The sequence below is a fragment of the Cervus elaphus genome, chromosome 18, assembly GCF_910594005.1.
Source record: "Cervus elaphus chromosome 18, mCerEla1.1, whole genome shotgun sequence".
NCBI lineage: Eukaryota > Metazoa > Chordata > Mammalia > Artiodactyla > Cervidae > Cervus > Cervus elaphus.
Genome location: NC_057832.1, coordinates 100,941,034 through 100,957,054, shown reverse-complemented (window position 1 = coordinate 100,957,054; position 16,021 = coordinate 100,941,034). Strand labels below are relative to the sequence as shown.

The 16,021-nt window shown below is 43.3% G+C and overlaps 1 long non-coding RNA gene across 2 annotated transcripts in view; it reads left to right on the top strand.

Moving 5' to 3' along the window:
• The window catches only part of LOC122674031, a 57,629-nt gene that overhangs the window by 21,040 nt on the left and 20,568 nt on the right, over positions 1–16,021 (top strand). Inside the window, exon 1 of one of the 2 annotated variants that reach the window (XR_006334873.1) lies at positions 11,104–15,937. The exons of the other annotated variant lie outside the window; for it this stretch is intronic. This is a non-coding gene — a long non-coding RNA (uncharacterized LOC122674031). Of the gene's footprint in view, positions 1–11,103; positions 15,938–16,021 lie in introns of those variants that run through there. 2 annotated transcript variants of the gene reach the window in all.

Genomic DNA, 16,021 nt, shown 5'->3' with positions numbered 1-16,021 from the left:
TCCACGAGATCTGGCAGAAATTTGAAAGTGCTTAATTTTACTGCAGTAAATACTAAGAATCCTTTTCAAAGCATAGCAACCAAGCCCCAGGCAGGGAAAACATGATTTGCTCTCAGAGCCTTTGGCAAACTCACACTGGCGCTAGAATTAGATCATAGATCGCTGGCCTTGATTCCGTGTCCCTCTGGGGATGGCTGAAGGGGGTCAGGACCTCTGCTGTGGTCACAAGGCCACACTTGGACCTGGACATACTCTTGCAAGTGGAGCTGGAACGTATGACGTCCTACCCACAGAGCCAGCATGCCACAGCTGATTGCCATGGGGGTTGTGACAGGGAAGTCACATTCCTGGGACACCCGTGATACGGGTCAGGACCCAGGTGAGTTAGCCTAGCTAACTCCAAGCTAGTCGGAACCAATACTTGTCTGCCTTTTTTGTTGTGTGACAGGTGCCGTGCATTTAATGTGCTACAGTTGTGAATGTGCCATACTTTCTAAACCTTAGTCAGTCAAGAAAAAACTAGAAGCATCAGGAGAAAAAAATCTTGAATTATAAACTGCTTGAGTGTAGAATATATGGGGAGTGGTTTATTACTTTTGTCATCATAAGAATGGTAAGTGCATTGTGAACCCAATAACACACTGTGATAAATTGATAGAGAAAAACTGAGAGAAAGGATTCAGCAAGAGGGAAGCTGAATTTCCAAGGTTGGTCTGGTTGTGTTCATATGGGAACTGGGGTTGGGTGTCGTATTCACAGGAGAGCCACAATGCTGAGGTGCACAAAGGCGTGTGTTATTTATTGCCACGACAGCTGAGATGGGAGTTGAGGTTTGCCTCTGCCCTGATGGAAGGGCTCTAGGCAGTTGGGACAAAAACAGACCCGATCAGGGCTGCACTCAGCTCAGCAGGTTAACTTTGCTGTCTGTAACTGTTCCTCGACCAGATGCTTCAGAACGATATGATGATCGGTTTGGGCTTGTCTGTGTTCACACTTTCTCTGCATCGCACGTGACTGCATTGCCACTTCCTGCAGCCTTGTCAGTTTAGAGCTGGGGCAGTGAGCAGCCTGGAGGCCAGGTGAGCTCAGCACACGCAGCCTGTGAGACAGTCACGGGCTGTGTGAGCTCGGGCGAGTCCTCCTTGGCCCTGTGTTGATGGTGTGGTCCATCGTATCATCATAGGATATGTTGTGTGGGGAGGACACCCTGGATATTCCCCCTGGAGCCAGGCAGTGGGAGGGACCACCACTTCAGTTCTTCCCAGTCATTGGGTCTGACACTGCTCTCCACCCCAGTGGGTGACCCTGCCTATTACTGGTAAATGATTTCCTCGTTGGGAGGCATCCTTCACACCAGAAAGTGCGTTTGTGTGTGGGTGATAAAAATGAGAAGAGTTGCTGGAGAACTAGTTCTTCCTTCACAGGAATATATCCAAAGTTAAAAATCAGCCTTTCCGATGGTAACGACAACCCTATATGCAAAACAGAAAAAGAGACACAGAAGTACAGAACAGACTTTTGAACTCTGTGGGAGAAGGGGAGGGTGGGATGTTTCGAAAGAACAGCATGTATATTATCTATGGTGAAGCAGATCACCAGCCCAGGTGGGATGCATGAGACAAGTGCTCGGGCCTGGTGCACTGGGAAGACCCAGAGGAATCGGGTGGAGAGGGAGGTGGGAGGAGGGATCGGGATGGGGAATACGTGTAAATCTATGGCTGATACATATCAATGTATGACAAAACCCACTGAAAAAATAAATAAATAAAGGAAAAAAATAAATAAATAAAAATAAAAATAAAAATCAGCCTTTCCATGTCAGTTTCCAAAACATGTTGAATGAATAAAAAGGGGAGAAATACTGGACCTTGGTCACAGTTCTAAAGAAATACAGCTCTGATTTTACACACCCCCTGAAAAGTCAGTGAGGAGAACTGTCTTCCATAGTGGCTCCTGGATAGCTAAAACATGAAAGATACAGGAGCTAACTACTCCTCATTTTTGTGCCTCTAGGTGATACACAATAATTTTATGTTCACTTAGGGTTACTATGAGATTTGATGAGGTAATAGTTACAAAGAATTTTAAATTCTATAAATGAAGAGTCTGATGAAACTGTAACAGTACTTCTTTGGTTTGCTTAAAACCGGCGTAGCTGCTGTTGCAGTGTTTTCTCCCTCCCCTGCCTGCCTTCCCTCCTTTCTCTTACTGCTCTCTTCTCCGCTTCCCTCCCCTTCTTCCATTCATCCCACAGCGCCTGTATAAAGACGATACAGACACTGCTCGTCTGCATGGAACTTACAGGTTTATGGAAGAAACAGTGTACAAACACACACACAGCTAATCGCAGGTTATGATGTGCTAAGAAGAAAAAAATTCAGAAACAGTAGAGAGTCTCAATAAAGCCTGTGTTTGCCTCTCTGTGTACATAGTGGAAACTAAGGAGAATGATAGAGCTGTTGTTGCCAATTGGAGGGTAGGTTTATAAGCATAAAGACTGGTCTTAAGGACTTCCCCGGGTGGTCCAGCGGTTGAGACTGTTCTTCCATTGCAGGGAGCACAGGTTTGGTCCCTGGTCAAGCAACTAAGATACCACATGCTATGCAGCATGGCCAAAAAAAAAAAAAAAAATAGACTGATTTTATAAAGCTACTTACCATAGAATCACTCTTGGAGATTAGTATTATGTTTTTTCTCATGTAGGTAAAGAATGGATAGATAGAAAGTTAGTTTTTCCTAACAATCACAGAAGATGATTTGTGAAAACCAATGTTTCACGTGTGCATTATAGGATTGGATGATGACTGTTGGTCGTGTTGTAATAAACTTAGAGGAAAAGCTTTTATTATTATTATTTACAAATGAGTTTAGAGCAAGGATATACCTTTCTCTGCCATTTTCAGAGGAATTTGGAAAGGGAAAGCTCATTTCTGTGGGATTTATGATAGCCATCGGTTCCTAAAGAAAATTCATAGAAAATTCCCATCATTGTTCTTACACTGAAATCAGGGATCAGGTCTTCCGTTGACATGAGAGCCAGCGGGCATGAAAGTGTGGAAGGAAAACCCCCATCCCTGCTAAGGGTGGCCATCCTGGCTGGCAGGTTGGCCAGGTCGAGTTTCATTTCTGAGTGTGGATACCTGGCACGTGTGCTGGAAGTGGCTGGGCTCAGGACACTTCCTACTTCCCATCACCTGAATAGAGGGTTCTGAAGCTCAGTCCTTCCCAAGCCTCACCATAAAACAAGCAGAGACAGCACCTTCAGTTCAGGGAACACATCCAGGGCTTAACTCCTCAGGACCGTCTTTGAGTCCCCCCAGGACAGACTGTGTCTCTTCTTCTTTGGCCCCTGACTTAAAAGCAGCCAGGATTTTTAAACTGACTAACCGTTAAAGATTTCCAAACAGAGGAGAAAATTAGAGCAGAGGCCTATTACAGCCAAAAGTTAACATTCTTTAATATTACCTCTTACCCTTAAGAGTAGAACAGTAGATCATTGAAAGTTCATGTTGTAACTGATTCCATATTTAAATAATTGATAAATCAGTACCTCGTTTTAATGTTGAGTTCTCTTCAGGTCCATATCCCCACCATCATTTCCATGAGGTTCCAGGTCCTTTTCAAACAAATGAAACACAGTGCTTTCTTTATGACATGAGTTAAATCTAGATCCCAGTGATATTTGGCACTTTCTTAATACCCAGATGGGCACAGCGTTTGCCTTGAAGTGAAGACGTGCGTGGGGTTTTAATCACATCATGTTTTATTTTTTCTCCTCTAAATATCGCCATTTCAATAGTTGCCTCTTAATGAATGACTGGTTGTTTACTGTGGTTTATAACCAGAAATTTGAACATTAAAAAAATTCTAATCAAAATACAGATGGAAAAAATTTTCCCTCTCAGTCTCTCATCTCTTATATTAGAATAAAAATAAGTAGTCTTTGTTTTTGAAACTTAATAGTTTAAGAAATCCCATCATTCTCTCTTTGAAAACTTAAGTTTAATAAATCAGTTCAGAGGAAATTTAATTATAATTCTTAAACAATAAAAAGCTCTTTATAAAATAAAAACAAGGGTAGGGTTAAAATAAGTTTCACCTCTTGAGCATAATCATCATTTGAAAGAAAATGTAGTCAACAAGTTATTTTTGCTGTATACTTTCCTCTGTATAATCACTGAAAATACTTGGAGTTTTGTTTTGTTTTGTTTTGTTTTTTTGAACAATTGGAACAAGGCACAGAGTTTGTTATCTACCCAGGTAAGATCACTAGAATCCAAAGACCAGATTCCAAACAGGCCTCAGATACCTGCAGAGAACAAGAGATGTTCAGGGCAGCCTGCAGGCAGAAGGGGTGTATTCTGCCCTAGGGGGGTTCTTAAACGAGAGTTTTGGATAAAAATGCTACCCTCTTTTATCTTTGAAAGTGAGTAAATCTTCATAGCAGGTTATTCTCTTGAAATGAGATGGACACAGCGACCACAGGAAAGTTATGCTTTGGGAGTGCTCATCAAATGAAGGAAAGAAGGAGCTTGTAAAAGGAGCCAGGTAGCTCAGTACTCAGGTGCTCAGTCGTGTTTGACTCTTTTGTGACCCCATGGACTGTACCGCCAGGCTCCTCTGTCCATGGAGCTCTCCAGGCAAGAATACTGGAGTGGGCTGCCATTAGGCATTCAGTCTGCTGAGCTCCAAGCACAGACATCAGAGGAGCAGGTGTTTCCATGGCCCTCTGCGTTGATGTGCTGCTACACACACCTGCACCTCAGAGATCAGTCCCTGCTTTTCCAGCTTCAGCTGTCCTAAAGGACCCTGAGCGCCGTGGGTTCAAGCTAGGATTGGAGTTTGGTGAACGTTGTTATTGGCCCTAAGGCAGAGGGCTGGACTTGGGCAAACTTGTGACAACAGAAAGCTGTTCTCTGTTCCATGAAAGTAGAGACAATACTTTCAGATCCTGCCTTCCGATTGCCCAGTAGGTCTATAGTTAGCGTTGCATTTATAATGAAAAGAAGTGATCTGACACTCACGTAGCTAAATATAATTTATAATTTTGAAGTAAGGTTGAAACATGAAAGGTCATGCTTTTCAAACTGCTGTGATGACTTACATAGACAACTTATTTTATATAATGGTGAGTTAAACCTGCCAGCATCTGAACAGTTTTCATCCATTTGTTCAGACACCTGCATTTGGGTGCTAAATGCGCATGTTTAATTGCTTGAACTTAAATTATAAAATCCCTAACGGATGTTTTTATCCTGGAATATAAGTCTCTTGCAAAAACTGCCAGCTCTCCTGACCTCCTTGCCTCTCTCAGAATGTTTGCGGCAGCCCCGTTTTGAAAAGGTTCATTTTGAAATACAGGAAGTTCAGCTCCTTGGGGAAAATGCAGAGGTCTGAGCCTTGAGCAGCATCACTCCAGGCATTCTCTGGGGAGTCCATTAGGTTAGAAAACAGCTTAATGCAAGAGCTGTTCTTTATCCAGGTTTCTTAAAGGTGATGATTAGTATGGCCAAAGATCTGTTGTATCAGCCCAGAGGCTGCCTCTGTTTTTAAGCTCCAGCCCTTCACCTCTGCTCTTGTTGACTCTCTGCAGCCACAGAAGATACCAGAATGAGATGAAAATGGTCCTGCAACAGAGCAGGGCACTCTTGGCTTGAGCCTTGTTATTTGTCCCTCCAGCGGTTCCTAGCTGTTGTGACGTCAGGGCTGCCATTCAGCGCAGGGAGAAAGGAAACCACGGCCTCCCTCTGCATCAGTGGCCCGGGCAGGGCCGTTGTTTCTCAGGCCTCCGCAGCGCGCTGTCTGGCAGAGCTGAGCATTCCATGCCTGGGTGACCTGGTTAAATGGAGGAAACCAAATGCTCTCCGTTGAATGCTCTCCAAAACAAGCATTCCACCCCGAGCTTCTGCAGTAAGGCTTCACCGCTTCTGAGGACTTAAGTGGAACTGCAGCATGGCTCTGCATTATCCACTGGCGTATTCAGCTTCTGTTTAGTCTTAAAAGAGAGCATATCATTAACAATGGCCTGCATTAATACACACTACGCCAATGACATTATGCTGCCTTTGGGGTCAGTGCTGCAAAACCCTTCCTGGAAAACTAGGGCGGTGTTAAAAATCTTTTGGGATCACAGTCAGAAGTTCAAAACCACTGAACTGCCACCAGTTCTTCCCATCCTACTTCTCTTCACCCCGTGCCCCAGGTTCAGATTGCTGAATTCTGGAAAACCTCTTGTATTTACTTAACGTATTAATTTCTCACGGTGCATTATTGAGTTTGTATGGCCTCTGCTCGTATACAAAAAAGAATCTCTAAGGTTTAGATCACAGGCTCTGGGTTTTTCCTTACGAAGGGTAGCACCTCTTGCTTTTCAGAGAGGAGCTATTTCGGAGCATCACAAAACCACTGTCTCAAGTAACAAGCCAAGATCCCTACAGCAAGCAAGCATCTTGCAAGGCCACAAGTGCACTAATAATGTTCTCATCACTTACCACATGCCTCTGAATTCACCGCCGTAAGACTCAGTCTCCCGAGGGTGTCCCTTCGTGGGTTTCTCTGGCACAGGAGACAACAGTATTTTATTAAATTCTTGGAAGTCGACATGATAGTCACTAGAAAAAGCACAGCAACCACATTTTGTATTCCAGTGTTGTCTTGGTTAAGTCAGTAATATGCTTTTGAGGTTTTATGTTACAAATCCCATTAAATCTTTTCAAAACAGCTCTTCTCTGAACCTTTGATTGAAGGATATTGGTAGAAACAAAAACCATTTAACTTTGTACACAGGTGTATATACACATATCAGGTGGGATCTTGATATACCATTGAGGCCTTTCTTTAAACTATCTTTCAAATTTAAGAAATTAATCATGTATTTATTTTTGGTTATGCTGGGTCTGTGTTGCTGCACGTGCGCTCCTGTAGTTGGGATGAGCGGCACTTTCTCTCTAGCTCAGTAGTTGTGGCTCATGGGCTTAGCTGCCCCGCAGCATGTGGCATCTTCCCAGACCAGAGGTTGAACATGTGTCCTCTACATTAGCAGGCGGATTCTCAGCCACTGGACCACCAGGGAAGTCTGAAGCCCTTTTTAATGGAATTATTATAAGGCAAAATTCTTCCAGATTATAAACTCTTCTGGGGAAAAAGGTAGAGATCGTCAGGTAGCGGATTATGGTAACTTCCTGAAGAAGGAAATGGCAACCCACTCCAGTATTCTTGCCTGGGACGGCCCATGAACAGAGGAGCCTAGCAGGCTACTGTGCATGGGGTCACAAGAGTCAGACCTGACATAGTGACTAAACCACCATAGAATAGATGGAGTAAATCTTGTAAAGTTAGGGTTTACACAGAGCTTACTAGACTATAGTCTAGCTTTTGCCTAGACAGACCTGCCTAAAGGCTAGCTAATGCTATGTGAATGTCATATCTAGGTCACCATAGGCACAGTGGTGGGACCAGGGCATGGAGCTGATGAGCGAATCTTCTTTATGGGTGTTTTGGGCTAGGTAAGCCTGAGAATCTTGAAGTGAGAGAGGAAATCTAAGACATTACTTTTCACTTGTGGGCTGGAGAATGAGTAATCTTTTGTTCACTACTATCTGCATATCAGTAATCCTTTTATTCTTCCTTTTTTCTATTATTACCATTTCAAGAAGTCTTATCATCTGAGGATAACTGCTACCAGAAAACTATTACTTTTAGAGCATTAACTTAAACCTGAATAAAATATTTAAAACAAACAGTAAAAAGTTTTAAAAAGATTTTAGTGGAATTAAGTCCTGAAAAAGTTTTTTAAGTTGAATCTCAGTTTTTTCTACATTATATAACAGAAATTTGGGCTGTGATGCAACAGTATACTCTTTCTTAGACCAAAGATTGGTCAACTTCTGTGGCAGAACCATAAAGAGGGTGATTTTTGTTTATGAACATTAATTTCCCAAAGGACCTCTCTCAATCTTTTTATATACAAACCATTCTCTTGAAGAGCCTACCCCTCGTGCAGTCATCTCTATTGACTTTTGCTTCCTCAGTTGTTAATTGTTGAAATCCCCTTTGATCCTTATTTTTCAGTGACTGTGTGTGACTTGCACAGTTTTCCTGGGTCACTTTTATCAGCTTTGGTTAAAACTGTATAGGTTCATGTTACAAAGGAACGTCATTGTGTTTGCATTTTTATTCTGTGGTACTGACCAGTCAGACAGAGGATGTGAGATGGTTGGATGGCATCACCGACTTAATGGACATGAGTTTGAGTAAACTCCGGGAGCTGGTGATAGACAGGGAGGCCCGGCGTGCTGCAGTCCATGGGGTCGCAAAGAGACACGACTGAGCGACTCAACTGAACTGAACTGACCCATCAAGAAAGTTGAGTGTAATGGATGCTGATGTTAACGAGGACTAAATGCTAAGTTATCACTTTGTCATTGTTACTTTTTAATATTAATTTTATGTATTTATTTATTTTTGACCACACTGTAAGTATGTAGGATCCTAGTACACCGACTGGGGGTTGAACCCATGCCCCCTGCATTGGAAGCTCAAGAGTCCCAACCACTGCACCACCAGGGAAGTGCCATCATTGTTCTTTATATTCGGATGATTGGTGCTTTCTTATGCAGCCTGGAATCTACAGGGACTCAGAGAATGATTATTCAAGTAATTAGGGACATCCCCCTCTCATCTTATGGTACATTTAAAGCACTCAGTATGATTTAGTGGGCTTTATAATTAACCACAGGCAGATTTTGTATGCCATTTCTGACACGTAATAGATTTTATAACCTTGGGCGAGTTATCCACAGAACTTCAGATTCTTGGTGTATAATGTAGTCATAAAACCACATTGCAGAATGGTCGTGGGGATTAGCACCCATGTATATAAAATTCCTGGATAATGCATAGTGCATGCAGATCACAAATGACCCCTGTTAGTCACTATTGCATTTGTGCAATGCCGTTCATTTTATGAGATGTTCACATTCAGTTCAGGCTGAAGAAGTTAAACTTCAGCAAAGTCATTGAAGGTTTTGAAGGTGTGCATTTCCCTGAGGAAACTGAGTTTCAGAAGATCATATTTGGGGACTGTGTATGTCCTACATTAGAGCATATAATTTGATTGCCATTTTCTTCATGCTATAGATGAGAACAGAGTCCCAAGGAGACTGCTTAACGGTCTCAGGACCACGTGGTTTGCATCTGGCAGAGTCAAACCCAGAAGCCAGTCTTCCCACTCTTTTCTGTGTTTTACTGCCACAAAGCTGCTCATTGGCAAGGAAACCAACTGAAAAGGTTGTCACACTTGTCTCAGAACAAAGTGATAAGGGTCCGGCATGTTTATTAGAAGCAAGCGTGGGAGAGAGAGGACAGAAACAGTAGTTAACAGGGAACAGGTGCCGACTAGACTTGGCAACCTAACGATGGGCCCAGCCTCTGGTCCCTGAAGAAGGGAGTCAAGGGTACAAGCTTTCCAGCCTGGTCAGATGGCCATACAGTTAATTAGGCTAAAATAAATAGAATTCATATGGTTTTGTTGTTTCCTGATGAGTTTAAAGGGACCAACTACCCTTTCCAGATAGAAATATGTAGACTTGAAGGTAGGAGAAGATGCCTGTGTGAAGAAATAAATTAGAGGCTCTAATGCTTCAGGAGCATTGAAACCATTGTGCTACATGGACATGTGCACCTCTGTGTATGTGTGCATGCATGCGTGTGTGTGAAAGTGGATTTTGTGACATAGTCCCAGTTCCAGACTAAGCCACATTGTAACTTACTGCCTGATTATAATTCACCAGCTGTCATACCTTCATCAGAAAGAAGAGCTAGTCCTGTAGATTCTTCCGTGTCTGCCTGTTTGTTTTGTTGGATGGATCCTGCTGTGGTGCTGAGAGACAGACTTTGCTGGGCCCTGTTTTGTAAACAAATCTGTTCACACACACTTTCTTCTAGCATGGTATGTGTACACTGGCTCTGCTTTTCCCACTAGACACCCGGAAGCCTAGGATTTAGAAGCTTGTTTTCTTTTAGAAACATGCAGGCGTTGAAGAAGAACACGCACGTGCATTTAACAACGTGCACATCCACCCTGTGTATGTTTTGACTCTTCTCGATTCTGATTCTGGGCCATGAACCCCTCAAGAACATTGCAGCCTGGTACACACAGAGTGTCCCTGGGAGGCATCCTGAGGGATTTAGTCACTGAAGATGATAAAGCATAATACTAGTTTTTCCAAGAAGAGGTGATTCTTTTCTTAAATTGGAATATGAACTGATAATAGGTATTTATATAGTCACTTCCTACCTGTAGTTTTTTGCATGTTTTATTTAACATTCCAGCCAAGTTCAAATTTTTATGACAGGAAGTGTGTGAATGGTTATGACAAGAGTAAATAACATTTTATTTTATGATTACAGTACAGGAAGTAACTTTTCATGCCAAATAAATCTTCAGGGGGGAAAAGGGCTCACTTATAAATTTAACGTACATAAATTTCCCAGAATCTTTACTCTCTTATGTGGAAATAAAACTAGAACATAGTCTTACTTCTTCCTCTTCTTAACTTTTCTTGTCAACAAATGTCTTTGTTTTAGAATGAGGCATTTTGGGGTATTTTGGTGTGTCCCAATATGACATGGAACCATTAAAAAAATTTCCAAAAGAGAATAATAAGACCAAATTGTACAGAATAAATAGCACAAAAAGTTTAAGTACCCTAAATAGGAAGTTTCTTTTTCTTTGAAGCATAAATGAAGATGAGGAGGTCCCCAGTTCCTCTAGTTTCCATGTTCCATAATCATGTGGGAAAGATAGTTTGTTTAACGCCAAGTCTGCATGTCAGAGAAAAGAAGGAATTGGGTGGACCTTCAGTTAGGTCCACTGTGTGCTGTGCTTAGTCGTTCGGTCATGTCCAACCCTCTGTGACCTCATGGACTGTAGCCACCAGGCTACAGGCTACAATGCTCGGTACATGAGGATTCTCCAGGCAAGAATACTGGAGTGGGTTGCGATGCCCTCCTTCAGGGGATCCTCCCAACCCAGGCATCAAACCCAGGTCTCCTATATTGCAGGTGGATTCTTTACTATCTGAGCCACCAAGGAAACCCACCCAAGAATACTGCAGTGGGTAGCCTATCCCTCCTTCAGGGGATCTTCCCAACCCAGGAGTCGAACTGAGGTCTCCTGCATTGCAGGCATATTCTTTACCAGCTGAGTTGCCAGGGAAGCTCTAGGTTCACTGTGGAAGAACTGTAATAGTGGCTTTCTGACTTGGAAGATTTTTTTCCCTTCATCTTTCTCTCCTCTTCTTAAAGCCTGAGGAGCTTGAACTGAGAAGAAAATGTCTGATACATTTCTGAGGACTGATATTACACATGCATGCGTCACAAGAGTGAGTGGATGCCTGACAGGTCAAAACTCCCGAGAAGCGTTCCCCAGTCCCTGGTGGCCGTGGGGCAATGGTGCGGCCTTGTGATGGAGGGCAAGCCTTCCCTCTGGGCTGGGAGCTTCACTCCACCACTCTGATTGAAAACCTGGCTTCTAGATCCCTTTGCCCCAAAACTCAGTATCACAAATTTTGCAAAGAAGTAGTTTGCAAATTACACGAAGCTGTTCTCAGAGAACAAGCTAATGTGTTAAAGTTGCGGATACTTAGTTGTCACTAGTTTTCTTTAAATTCTGCAGAGAATGTATTTGCATGTGGCGTGAGTGAAAATCTGCTTCAAGTAGTAGTCTCCAAGGCAGTTTTACGTAACACACATGGCAGCCTGGCATGAAGGGCGGCCTTGCTGATGGAAAGCCCAGAGCAGAGTGGTCAAGCTGCGGCTCCCTGGCTTTGAACCCTGGCTCCACTGCCTGCTGATTTTGTGACCCTAGGCAAGCCCTTAAACGTCTCGGGGCTCAGTGTGCTTATCTGTGGAGGCGTGGTCAGTCATTCAGTCGTGTCCAGATCTTCTGTTACCCCCTGGACTGTAGCCCGCCAGGCTCCTCTGTCCATGGGGTTTCCCAGGCAAGAATACTGGAGTGGGTTGCCATTTCCTCCTCCAGGAGATCCTCCCAACCCAGGGACTGAACCTGAGTCTCCTGCATTTGCTGAGAGCCGCCAGGGTAGCTGCATCCTCATCTATAGGATGGGAATAACCAGAGAACTGAACTTGCAGGGTTGCTGTGAGGATCCAGTGAACAGATCTGTGTAGGCCCTTGGTGGTGCCTAAACCAGCCCTGGGGTCAGGCCGCTGTCAACCACGGATGAGTGAACTGGCTGAAAGAGGGTTGGGTTAACTGGACCAGAGAGAAGTGTCGCCCAGGGAAGAGGTGAAACTCGAATGCCAGGCCTCTTGACCTCCCATATTGGGTCAGGTGCCCTTCCTGTATGGGGCCACACCCCCTCCTTTCTATAAAAGGATCACTAAAGGGTGCACCCCCTGCCATTGTTTAAAAGGACACGCTGAGTAAACGTTAACCATGAATATCTGTGACATGGTTTTGTTTTGTTTGGGGAGGTGGGGGCTGGGTGATAATGGGCCCACAGGTCTGGAGAGCAAACACTGATTCTTTCAACTTGGGCTTGTGGGATGTCTACAGCACAGCGAATCAGAACAAGACCCAGACAGTCTCTATAGCTTAATCACATTCTAAATGCCCACCTTAGAAATAGTCCCCTCTGCCTCCCCCATTCACAGGAGTTCCCAGGGGGCAGTACCTTCTTGTTAGCAGCCACACCTGTTCGGTTCATATTCTCCCTGCTGTCCCCCCAGCATGTATTTTTGTGATCTTTATTCTGTTTCACTCTGCTTTTCCTTTCTCTCTTTGAAACCTCTGCATGGGTCACCCAGGACTTCAGAGGAACTCGCATTTAAAGCATGGTCTGAAACAGGAACACACTGCTCAGAAGCTTTGAGAACTTCGAGCGTGTGTATGTGCATGACACAGTGGGAGGGGAAATGAGCTGATCTAACATTCGGGTAGTTGTCTGGCCTCTAGTCATTCACCAACTCAGTATCAATAAGGTTTTTTAAATTGTAGATATTTAAAACTGCCCTCCATGTAGTGTTCCTCTTCTTGAGACGTCATACAGAGAGGGCCTCTTGACAGCGAGCAAGTTCATGATGAGGTCTTGGGAGTGAGGGCAGAGAAATGACTGTTCAGTAGTATAGTTGGTTTTAATGAAATCCTTAAGGATGTTTATTGATGCTGTTTTTTTTTTTTAACTCATCCTCAATTTGAAGGTTATATTTACACCATGCAAATGGTTTCCATACTCTTCTTTTTAAAACATCAGTTTCGTTAAAAGTATAAAAACATTTCACATTCATGAAAATTTCCTTCCAGAGTATAACACACAGATGGTTTTATTAAATTTTGCACATACATTCTTTGTGTTTATCTTGAGTGTTCAAAAAATGAGAAATACAGAAGCTAGGGTAGAAATTTCTGTGTCGCTACATTAGAAATTGAGGGCTTAGTGGTGCTGTATGACAGGTAATGTGAACACACTGGATCTGTTTATTTTTCTTCTTCAGTCCCATTAGGTAGAACCTTGTGCTTTTGTCCTGCCTTCATGAGCTCCTCCACTCCCATGCCCCGCCATTTTACCCAAAGAAGCACATTAACAGCCTGAAAATAAAGGGCAGGCTTTTTTTTAAGCTCGTCTCAGCAAAATGTCTACTCGTCCCCTCAGAAAACGAGCTCTGACATTTAAGATGGGATAAAAGCAGTTTTTCTTAGTTTGCCCAGTTGTCAAGAAACTCTTCTCTGAAGTGATCAGGTTTGGTTAAAGACAAGAGAAATAAAAAAGGTCATATTTTAGCCCTTCATGGTTGGTTTTCAAGGGATGCTTTGGTGCAAAAATGACGTGGTCACTATGAATGTGACAGGGTGTTAGATGCGTGTTTTTCTGCCCCCATCACAAATCTGAAAACGTTCCCTCTTCTTGCAGACGGTGGGGATGGCACCCGGAGGCTATGTGTTTGGTGTGCTCAGCGCCCGGGGTGGGGAAGATGATTTCCGTATTTGAAATCTAGAGACAAACAAAAAAATAATTCTTTTTCCTTGAAGGGTTAATGCCCTAAACAGCTTCAGATTGGTTCACTTGAATCTTAAAATTACTTTTCTGGTCACGCACACGGAAGGTCTAAGCATTTGTGAAATGTCTTTTTTTTTTTTTTTTTTTCTTTCTCCTGATGCTGTTCTCTCTTGGCTGTCTTAATTACACAGGGGTTGAGAAACCAAATTAAAATTAGGCGTGGCTGGTAAACAGCGATCACGTTGCCTGCTTTTAGCTCCGCAGGCTTGTTGGAGTTACTTCTCCTCCCCGTAGTGTTTTCCTCCCCACTTTTTTTTTTTTTCTCCAAAGGAAATATCATAAGCTTTTTTAGAAATACTCACAGGAAGTGAGTATCCATATGCTGGTTACTCGCCAGCAGCTGGGCATTGACAGGTGGAGAAGTGCTGCTGCCATCCGCTCAGATTTCTTTGAACCTTTCCGCCAGAGCAGGGGAATATTCAGGGCGTACAGACCGAAGGATTTTTGTGTACTGAGGGAGTTACAAGAGGAAATTGGTCATCGCGCGTCATCTTGGTGGTGGTGATTCAGGAAGCTGTGATGGGGGGTCCGCAAGGCACGTGGCTGCCGCCGGCGCTGAGGTTTCTGCTCACTTCTCAGAGGGCGGGCTGTCTTCTAAAAATTAACGCTCCCTCCACTGCCAGTGATTCTTCTGCAGTGAGTCACTTCCAGAAATGAATAGCCACGGTTTTTTTGGAATGAATGTTGTGAAATCCCTCATTTATAATGGCAGGTTTTCAGTTGGTGGTTTTATCAGAATGTCTCAAGATCAAAACGAAACCTCCTCTTTAAAAGGAAAGAAAGTACTCTCGATACAGAAAGCAAAAGTACTTCCAGTCTCCTCCTGACGCGCTGTCACGGAAGATCTGTGTGCCTGTGTGTAGAGACACGCGTCCATGTATTAATACTTGCCTACACTGTAGGAGTCCTTGGAATTACGGATTCGTTGCTGGTAGCTGGTTGATCTCCTGTGCAGAGGGTCGCTAACTACAAGAAATGTTATGTGTGGTGAGTAGGTGGTAGATTCTGAAGATTGTTGCTAACCCAGGACTCATCCTCTTTTGAGTCATGGATTCAGAGGACTGCTAGCAAGCTCTTAAATACTTCTGCTTTGTATGATTTAGTGGATGGAACTGCAGGACTCATAGAAGCCTGTGGAAGGTTTTTCAGAACATGAATTAATTGAATAATTGTTGAATCTTTTGAATATACTAGTCCCTTTGAGGAAGAAAGACTATTTTACGGACGGAAGCCATTTGTAAGGGGCTTTTAAAAGTTTAAAAAGCCCAGTTACTGCAGTTACTGCCCATCTGTATTTATTTTAACTATCAGTCCATCTTCTTGTGTGAAGGAAATGACTATATGGTTTCAACAAAGAAAAAGTTTTGCCAACTCTTTTTAACTGAAGAAACTTCATCCACGTGTTACTCCTAACTGGATTTTTGTCTTCCTGACTATTCGCAAGGGGAAACTACCCCATGAAGGATACTGACCCTTCTGGCAGTATCTGATGTGTCTCATTCAGAACCTGGTGGGCTCTCCACAGATGATTGACAGTAATTTTATCTAGAGGGGAAAGAGAAGGAATCCGGTTACTGGAAACAGTGAGTGCAGCTTCAGAAATTGTTGTCTCTCCCGAGTGGAGAAGTTGCTTGACCTACTGACTCATTTCATAGGAATTGGGGAAAACAACCTAGTGTGGTTTTCATTGTTAGTCCTGGAGGATTCCAAAATCTGTGTGTCTGCAAATAAGATGAGCTGGAGAAAGGTAGTGTTGACACTTGCTGTTTCTACTTGCCTGCTCTCCTAATGGAATTCAGTCCCTTGCCTCCAGACAAGTCCAGCCTGTTCCTGGGGATCCCTTTTGTGGCCGTTCAATGGTGAGTACTGATGGCAGCGGTTTCTGAATTTTGGGGGTTTTTGCTTCTCAATTTCTAAACGGCATTTCATCCAAGGAAACATTT